At 50.7% G+C, this 8,375-nt stretch overlaps 1 long non-coding RNA gene across 2 annotated transcripts in view; it reads left to right on the top strand.

The window, feature by feature from the left end:
* The first annotated feature begins 7,336 nt into the window (after positions 1–7,336).
* Positions 7,337–8,375, top strand: part of LOC102973564 (uncharacterized) — an 82,893-nt gene continuing 81,854 nt past the window's right edge. The window contains exon 1 of one of the 2 annotated variants that reach the window (XR_008616235.1): positions 7,337–7,436. This is a non-coding gene — a long non-coding RNA (uncharacterized lncRNA). The remainder of the gene's footprint in view (positions 7,437–8,375) is intronic. The other variant, XR_448140.3, reaches the window with a different exon arrangement.

Genomic DNA, 8,375 nt, shown 5'->3' with positions numbered 1-8,375 from the left:
TCCAGGAGGACCAGAAGAGGTAGGGCAGCGTGCCCTGCAGCTCCGACCCTCTTCCCTCTACAGCTTTCTTCGGGGATCTTCGGTTTTCACGCCCTTTCCCTTCCTACTTCTCCTGCTCTGTCCCCATCCCCAGGCCCTGCCACATGCTACACTACAGCCAGCGTCCTCCAGTGTGAGAGAATCTCAGTGCACAGACCAGGCTCAGAGGAAGGGAGTGACACGCACAGTCTCACGTTAGAAATTCAGCACAAACTGGATTTTGTTTCTTCAAGGTCGTCTGTGTTTTCCTCCTTTCCAGCTGGCTGAGGTTTTCTTTAGCCCACGTGCTTTATCGGCTCGTACACGGTTCTCTCTTGTTTGGTTTCAGGAGTGGCAGAGTCCCTTTCTGACTGCGCTCCAGGTAGCTGTGCGGCTTGGTTTGCGAAGTCCCTGGAACTTGAGTTCAGAGTCAAATGGATTAAGATTGAGCGGGTGACAGGGAGCTTTGGTGCCTCGGAGCTGCAGTTAGAGGGGACCCAGGCAGGCCAGATGGGGGAAAACGTGTGCTCTACTGTTGGTTCTCTGACGGAACCACGTGAGGCTCATAGACCTACAGTCAGTATGTTCATGCATATGGACACGTTGGGTGGGTGGATGGGGGCTGCATGATGACTGGTCTCCATCCACCAGGCTTCAAAGTTCTTGACATCTTTATAGCCACACTCCATGGCATTTCCTTCTAGACACACACTGTCTTGTCAAAAGACACACACTGTCTTCCCATTTAAGCTGCCTCTCCTGCCCTGGATCTTGTACCTTAAATTTTTAGCATCTGGAGAAATGTATACGTCACTGCACTTACTTTAGCTGATCTGGGATGCCTGATGGAGCGCTCAGAGGCACCATTTTGTTTCTCTAGGACCGTAATTGCATTGGCTCTTGGATCTGACAAGGAGACAAAGAGAGGCTCTGGGTCCAGGGCCCAGCACGTGGTGACGGGCTGTGCTGATTGGCCTCTGAGAAGCTGAACACGCCTGCCACAAAGGCATGAACATTCTATAAGAGGGATACTTCCTGTTTTCCCGTGGGGTTTTCTGGGTAGGCTTGGTAGAGAGCAGTGGTCTTCTGTCTAACACCCCGTGTGTGTGTGTGAATACTTGTCATATTGAGAAATGTCAAACTTTACATATCAGTTTCTTTTCTCACCAGGGTCTCTGCTTGTGTGAAACTTTCATTTTATAGCTTTGGCTGTTAATTCATCACAGGCACCACCATCAATAAATATTTATTGGGCTTTCATTGGGCTCAGCATGTTGAAATAAGAACTATATATTTGACTCAAGAGAAGTCAATAGCAGATGGGGGTAGATTTGGGGAGGGGGGCCGGGAGAAACAATCATTGCCGTCTCTTCCAGCCCTGAGATTTGGTGACTTTATAACTAAAGTGATGGGGTCCACTTGACACCCATTAGGCTGTCAGCTACGAGACGCATGGGCCATCATGAAGTCACTGTCAGAAAAACCACCCATTGCTGGCAATACACATCTTCAAGCCTCATGTCCATGTTGGGATTCAGGGCTGCAAAGGGATGAAATGAGTCTTCTTGGCCTTTCCCATAGTGCCCATAAAAACAAATATAGTTGACCCTTGGACAACTCCTAGTTTAGGGCACTGACCCTCTGCATAGTCGAAAATCCACGTATATCTTGCAGTCAGCCCGCCATGTCCGTGGTTCCTTCATGTTTGCAGTTCCGTATCTGCGGATTCAACCAAGCACAGGTCACGTGGCACTGTAGTATTTACTACTGAAAAAAATAACGTGTGTAAGTGGACCCAAGCAGTACAAGCCCCTGTTGTTGAAGGGTCCGCTGTATTTGCTGATTGAGTGATGGTTGCCATTTGATTTTGGAATTTAAGAGGTGCATTGACCTCAGGGAAGATTGTAGCCTGTTGATACTTTGGCAGGAGAGGAGCAAGTCTACTTTTTTGCAAGTGTATCTGTGGCAGCCTGAGGTGGGGGGGGTCCCCACTTGGTGGGAATCCCGGAGCGGTGTGGGCTGGGAGGCAGGGCTGGGTGCCTCTCATGGAGCCCTAGTTAATCAGACTGGAAACAGCTGGCCTGCTACGGCAGTGACTCAGGCCTCCTGGGGGGGTTTCTTCAACATTACGAAGATGAATATGGCTCTGTGAATTCCCTTTGGACCTGGGCCTCCTGCTAATTGCCTCCATATTTATGGGAAGATGGGCAGACCACGGAGAGAGGCTCTGGAGCGGAGTCTGTGCTCAGGAGAGTGGCCCTGGCCCTAGTGGGAGTTGTGCAAAGATAGAGCTGAGCCCTACGGGGTCAAGACATTCTTGCTGTGAGGTGGGCAACCTATTATTACTATTACTACTACAGTTTCTGAGTCCAAGCCCATACTGCTCACCACATGACAGGCCAATAAATCGAGAGACAAGTCGTTGGGCAAGGAATAGTGACTTTATTTGGAAAGCCAGCAGACTGGGAAGATGGCGGACTAATGTCCCAAAGAACCATCTCACCTGAGTTAGAATTCAGGCTTCTTTTATACTAAAAGGGAAGGGGTCCCATTTGTTTATTTTTGTTTTATTTTCATTACTCTAGGAGGTGGGTCAAAAAAGATCTTGCTGTGGTTTATGTCATAGAGTGTTTTTCCTATGTTTTCCTCTAAGAGTCTTATAGTGTCCGGTCTTACATTTAGGTCTTCAATCCATTTTGTGTTTATTTTTGTGCATGGTGTTAGGGAGTGTTCTAATTTCATTCTTTTACATGTAGCAGTCCAGTTTTCCCAGCAGCACTTATTGAAGAGGCTGTCTTTGCTCCATTGTATGTTCTTGCCTCCTTTGTCATAAATTAGGTGACCATATGTGCATGGGTTTATCTCTGGGCTTTCTATCCTGTACCATTGATCTATATTTCTGTTTTTGTGCCAGTACCATACTCTCTTGATTGCTATGGCTTTGTAGTATAGTTTGAAGATGGGGAGCCTGATTCCTCCAGCTCCATTTTTCTTTCTCAAGATTGCTTTGGCTATTCGGGGTCTTTTGTGTTTCCATACAAATTGTAAAATTTTTTGTTCTAATTCTGTGAAGAATGCCATTGGTAGTTTGATAGGGATTGCATTGAATCTGTAGATTGCTTTGGGTAGTACGGCAGAAACTAACACAACATTGTAAAGCAATTATACTCCAATAAAAAAAAATAAAAGGGAAGGGGGTGTGGCTGGTTGTTACAAACTTTTTCGTGCAGGAATCGTTTGTTCTTGCAGCTGTCCGCGTAGGTCTGGTCACAATGTTCCTGTAAACCTCCAACAAGACAAAGGTTATTGTCTGGCCTGCAACTTTTAATCTCTGTATGAATGGAAAAGTGTTATACTGTACCTTTAAAGGTCAGAGCCTTGAGAATGGGCTACCCTGTATATTTCATGCTATAGGCAACATTCTTTTATAAAAAGTGCAGAGCCAGCATGACTCAGCACAGGCAAAAGAGCACAAGGGTTAGAGCTAAAGGGATAGATCCAATATGGAGTCAGGCTTATTCTTCTGTTACATTACTATTCCCTTGGTCCAAAAGAGAAGCTGAAACAGAAACCCGGAGTGGTTTTGTGCCCAAGGCAACACTATCAGAACAGGATCCTAGAGTCGGGGTAAACAGGAGAGGAGGAGTCCAGACTGGCTGTCTTTCGGTTCAGATTCTCCACTGCCCCGGGGCGGGGGCGGGGGGGCAGGCAGCGGGTGGGTGGGCAATCGAGCAGAGCTGAACATTGTAAAAGATGATGTTCAGTGTCTCACAAGCTGCTTTTCCCTTGAGGTTAAATTGGTGGTATTAGGGCTAAAGATGGCTGATAGAGAAGCAAGGAACTGGGGAGTGTTGCCTGGCTCCACATTCACTGCTAGGTTAACTGTGGAGTTACCTTACCTCTCCAAGCCTCAGTTTCCCTATCTGTGAAGTGAACGTATTGGTACCTATCTCACAGGGTTGTTGGCAGCAGCAAATGAAAGAATCATATGAGATTTGCATCATGTCTGAAAGACAAGTTAGCGATTCATAATTCTTAGATGCCATTATAGGAAGGCAGTCTAGTGGTTAAGGATGCAGGCTCGGAGCCTGACTGCCTGAGCCCCGAGAGGTGAAGTGACTGTCCAGGTCACACAGTGGGTGAGGACAGTCATGGTGAATTCCCCAGTTGAGTAGTCTTTCCAGATCTCTGACCCTTTGAGCAGGGGACCAGGATGGGGCTCTCCAGGCACCAGTGCTGGTCACAGGCATTGCCTATCTCGGGAGCTGGGGTGAAGTGACTTCCCGGTCTCCCCGGACAGCCACCGGGGGAGGGGCAAAGCCCTGTCGGGAGTCCAGGGGACTGCTGCTTGTCTCCGTCCCGAGGCGGCTCGGGCTTAGCCTGAGCCGCTGCCTGTCTACCGACAATCCAGTGGGGCAGCTGCTTCCTGGGAGAATGGAAGCCACGGGGCCCGGGCAGGGTGCGGGTGCCCCCAGCGCCCCGGGGATCCTGGCGTGGCTTTCTGTCAAGCCTCTGTTGTTGCCTGGTTCCTCCATAAAGCCATTATGTACTGGGAGAATTAATCATGCCGTTAGGTAAGCATTATGGCACTTTTATGGCAGCTTTGAAGCTAATCTGTCACTAATGCCTGCTGGATTATCATGATTTCTTGCAGTTGTGATTCATTAACTCGAGGCCTAATAGTAATTCTATTAAACATCTTCCATCACCGTTTGCCCCAACATGTCCCCACTCTCCGTTCTATTGTGCTGCTGCAGTGGTACCATTGGCAACCTGTGTGGTCTCCAGAGAGGGGCCCTGAGGAGACGGTCAGGTCCCCCAGGCAGCTAGCAACTGCCTGACGGTGTGTCCATCCCCGGCCCGAGCCCAGAGCACGTCTCCTCCTCTCCATCCAGCTGGACTTTTCAGCTGACGCTCGCTCTTCTCCCAGAGGAGGCCTCAGTGCCTTTCCTGAAACGCCCATCACTCAGGCCAGACTGCGTGGAGGTGAAGGTGGGGCTGTGGAAACCGATGGGGCTCAGATGAGACAGGCATCCCACACGTCCACAGGTGACTCAGACCAGCGGCTCTACCTGCGGCAGAAGTGGGTTTGGGGCCAAGAGAGAGAAGTAGGAGCGGCTCAGGCAATCTGGTCACACCCGGCCCTTTCTGTTCTGGCTCAAAGCTAATGAAACTCAGGGGCGCGGAGGCAGGCGGCGGTGACAGGAAGCGGTGGTGGCACACGGTGACTGCTGGCCTGCCAGCATTAATAAAATTCCTTGGTGAGGTTTTTCAGCGAGAAATGGTTCTCTGAGGCTGGCTGTTCCCTGCCAAAGGTCAGCTTCGGGGCACGGCTTGACTGATGGGCTGCGGGCAGGCAGGAGAAAGCAAGCTGGGGAAGAGGGGCCGCGGTGGGGTGGGCTGGGAGGAAGCCGGGAGGACCGGAGCGCAGGCTGGGCCCCAGTGCAGCATCTTGCCCCTCGTTCTGCGCCATCAATCAAGGCCGGCCCTGATATCTCAACAATCTGTAATGCCTCTGCCCCGCTCCGAGCTGCCCAAGTGGGCAAGCCCTGACCCCTCTCGCCCTCATTCAGGCCTCCGCTGCCGCCCGGGTGACGGATGGCCTCTCTTCCCCTGGGCTCGCCTCACCACAGCTGGGGAAACACGGGCAGGTAGAGGGGTCACGCCCGGGGCAGCCACAGCGACCCGTTCACCGAGGCCAAGGGCCCCTGCGTTCCCAGCCGCAGCAGGTGATGCAGGGCTAGAGGAACAGAACTGGGAGAGGAAGCGAGGAGAACGTTCCAAGTCTATAAGGAGGAAAGGGAAAAAAAACCACCCCGAACCAAAAAAAACCCCCTCTGCATCCTGAGGTCTTCCAAGACTTCTAAAAATCTCCAGCGCGGTGTGAAGCCTCCCGCGCACGGCTCCGACAGGGCCTGCTCCGACCCATCTGTGTTTTCTCACGCCTGTGCGCTTGAAGAACCACTGAAATGGAAAACAAGTTAAAAAATACATAGATGTATGTAGCGAGCTGGAGAAAAGAGAGGACAGTGCTCTGCAGCCTGGATTCGCTTTTTTTTTTTGTCAGTGTTTGTTGTAGGAAAAAGTGTATAAAAACAAACCTCAGACAACTGGAGTGAATATTCTCAACACATCAGCCGGGGAGAAGTCAGGATTCACAATTTCCCCATTCTGGGCAGAGCTGGGAGGAAAACGAAGGCCCGCTGCCTGTGTTCCAACTTCTAGTGGGTACTTGCTGCTTCCTGTTCAGGGGTGAGACAGTAGAGAAGCGTGCTAAGGTGGGGACTGGCCAGCTGGGCTATGTGGGTATGTGTACGTGTGTAGGTATGTATGTGTGTATGTATGTGTGCATGCGTATGTGTTTGTGTATGTCTGTATGAGTATGTACATATGCGTATGTGTGAGTATGTATGTCTGTGTATGTGTGTGTGTATGTCTCTGTGTGTATCGGTTTCTCTGTGTCTGTAAGTCTGTACACATGTCTGTGTGTGTCTGTGTGTGTGAGTATGTATGTGTATCTGTATGTGTCTCTGTGTGTGTCTGTGTGTGTACGTGTATCTATGTGTCTATGTGCGTGTATTTCTCTGTGTGTATGTGTATGCATGTGTGTGTATGTGTCTGTATGTGTGTGTGTCGGTTTCTCTGTGTCGGTAAGTGTGTATACATGTCTGTGTCTGTATGTGTATGTGCATGTATGTGTATGTCTGTATGTGTGTGTATGTGTATCTGTATGTGCCTCTCTGTGTGTCTGTATGTGCGTGTGCATGTATGTGTATGTATGTGTGTGTATGTTTGTGTATCTATATGTGTCTCTGTGTGTGTGTGTCTGTCTGTGTGTGTACGTGTATCTGTGTGTGTGTGTGATTGTGGTGCTGGACAGGCCTGTGTCTGCTGCAAAGAGGGGCAGGTGAGAATTCAGTTCCGCATGGATGAGCTCATCCTTGGCCTTGAGAGCAGGGGAAACCCACTCTCCCACCCGCCAGCAGACGCCCCTGATGACTTCCTCTTGGAACTTTCAGGGGCCGAGCAGGAGGGTCCGGGAGGGAGTCTGGGGACCGTGGATTTTTGAAGGATTCGGACCAAGAGAACAGAGCAGTTGGGGTGTTGGGGAGCTGGGGAGGCAGGGGGGCGGGGACGGAGGAGATAGAAACTGATAGGCCAGTGGAAGGAGGGAGGAGGGAGAGGAAACGGGCGCTGAGAGAAAGATCCGAGAGAGAGAGATGGTCACGGGGCAGAGTCAGCAGGGAGAGAGGGAGAGGAAATTTAATGAGGGCAACTTGAAGGCCAGCTTTAACCAACAGCTGGCAGGGGGCCGGGTTTGATCTCCTTGTGAGTCAGGAGTTTGATTAATCGCGGCCTGTGAACGAGGCTGGACACCTGGTCTGCTGCTGAGCCTTTGATCTCCGGGGTTTCTCCGGGTCCGTGGGAGGGGAGCTGCGGGAACGAGAGTCTCCCAGGGCCTTGGACGGCCTCTCTGGGGCCTCCCCGGGAAGGGAGGGCCGCCCTGGGAGTGGGGCTGAGGCCCGGGGAGGCTGGGAGGAAATACAGAGGGACGCCTGGGGCTGTGCGGCCTGGTGAGTGGAGCCCCTGAGAGGGAGGGGGAGGGACGCCTGGGGCTGTGCGGCCTGGTGAGGGAGCCCCTGAGAGGGAGGGGGATGGAGGAGACCTTTGAAGGGGAAGGTCCCCCATAATCCTGGGGGTGATTCTGTGGTGAGGGCTCCCACACTCTCTCCCTGCAAGGGAATAGCTGAACCATTTGCACAAAATTGTGTGCTCTTGCTTGTGGCTCGCAGAGCCGGCCAGTTTAACCAAGGAGCCTGCTCTTCTAGGGGTGCAAGGAGAAGGGAGGTGTAGGGCTCCCTGGAATGTCTCCATTTTCTGTATGTCAGATGGAAACGGATTTGAGAAAAGAAAGCGATATATTGCCAAAAAAAAAAACCCTCAAGAAGAAAGGAAAAAGAACTAAAACCCTAATGCCCTTAAAAAAGAAAACCCGAAAAAAAAAAGGCATATATTATGTCTTTGGACTAAATCCATTGGTGTTCTGCCAATTTCAAATAATAGTGTCACTCGATTAAGAAACTTTACAGGATTTGAAGTCGTTGGCTTCTCTGACTCTCTCTGACACGTCTCCGTAAGTCACTCTCTACACCAGGCTAATTTGTTCCCAGATTCCTTAATCTTCTGCAAGTTGGCGATGACGTTTATGACTTGGTCGCCATATTTGAAGTGTTCACGATTTCTTTGGCTCACGACTTCCACCCAGAATTTGGGGGCGACTAGAAACATGACTCTGAATGTGTACTACTGTTGAAAAACTCTGTGTGTGTGTGTGTGTGTGTGTGTGTGTGTGTGTG

This window comes from Physeter macrocephalus, chromosome 20 (assembly GCF_002837175.3).
Source record: "Physeter macrocephalus isolate SW-GA chromosome 20, ASM283717v5, whole genome shotgun sequence".
Taxonomy (NCBI): Eukaryota; Metazoa; Chordata; class Mammalia; order Artiodactyla; family Physeteridae; genus Physeter; species Physeter macrocephalus.
This window is presented reverse-complemented; position numbering and strand designations above follow the sequence as displayed.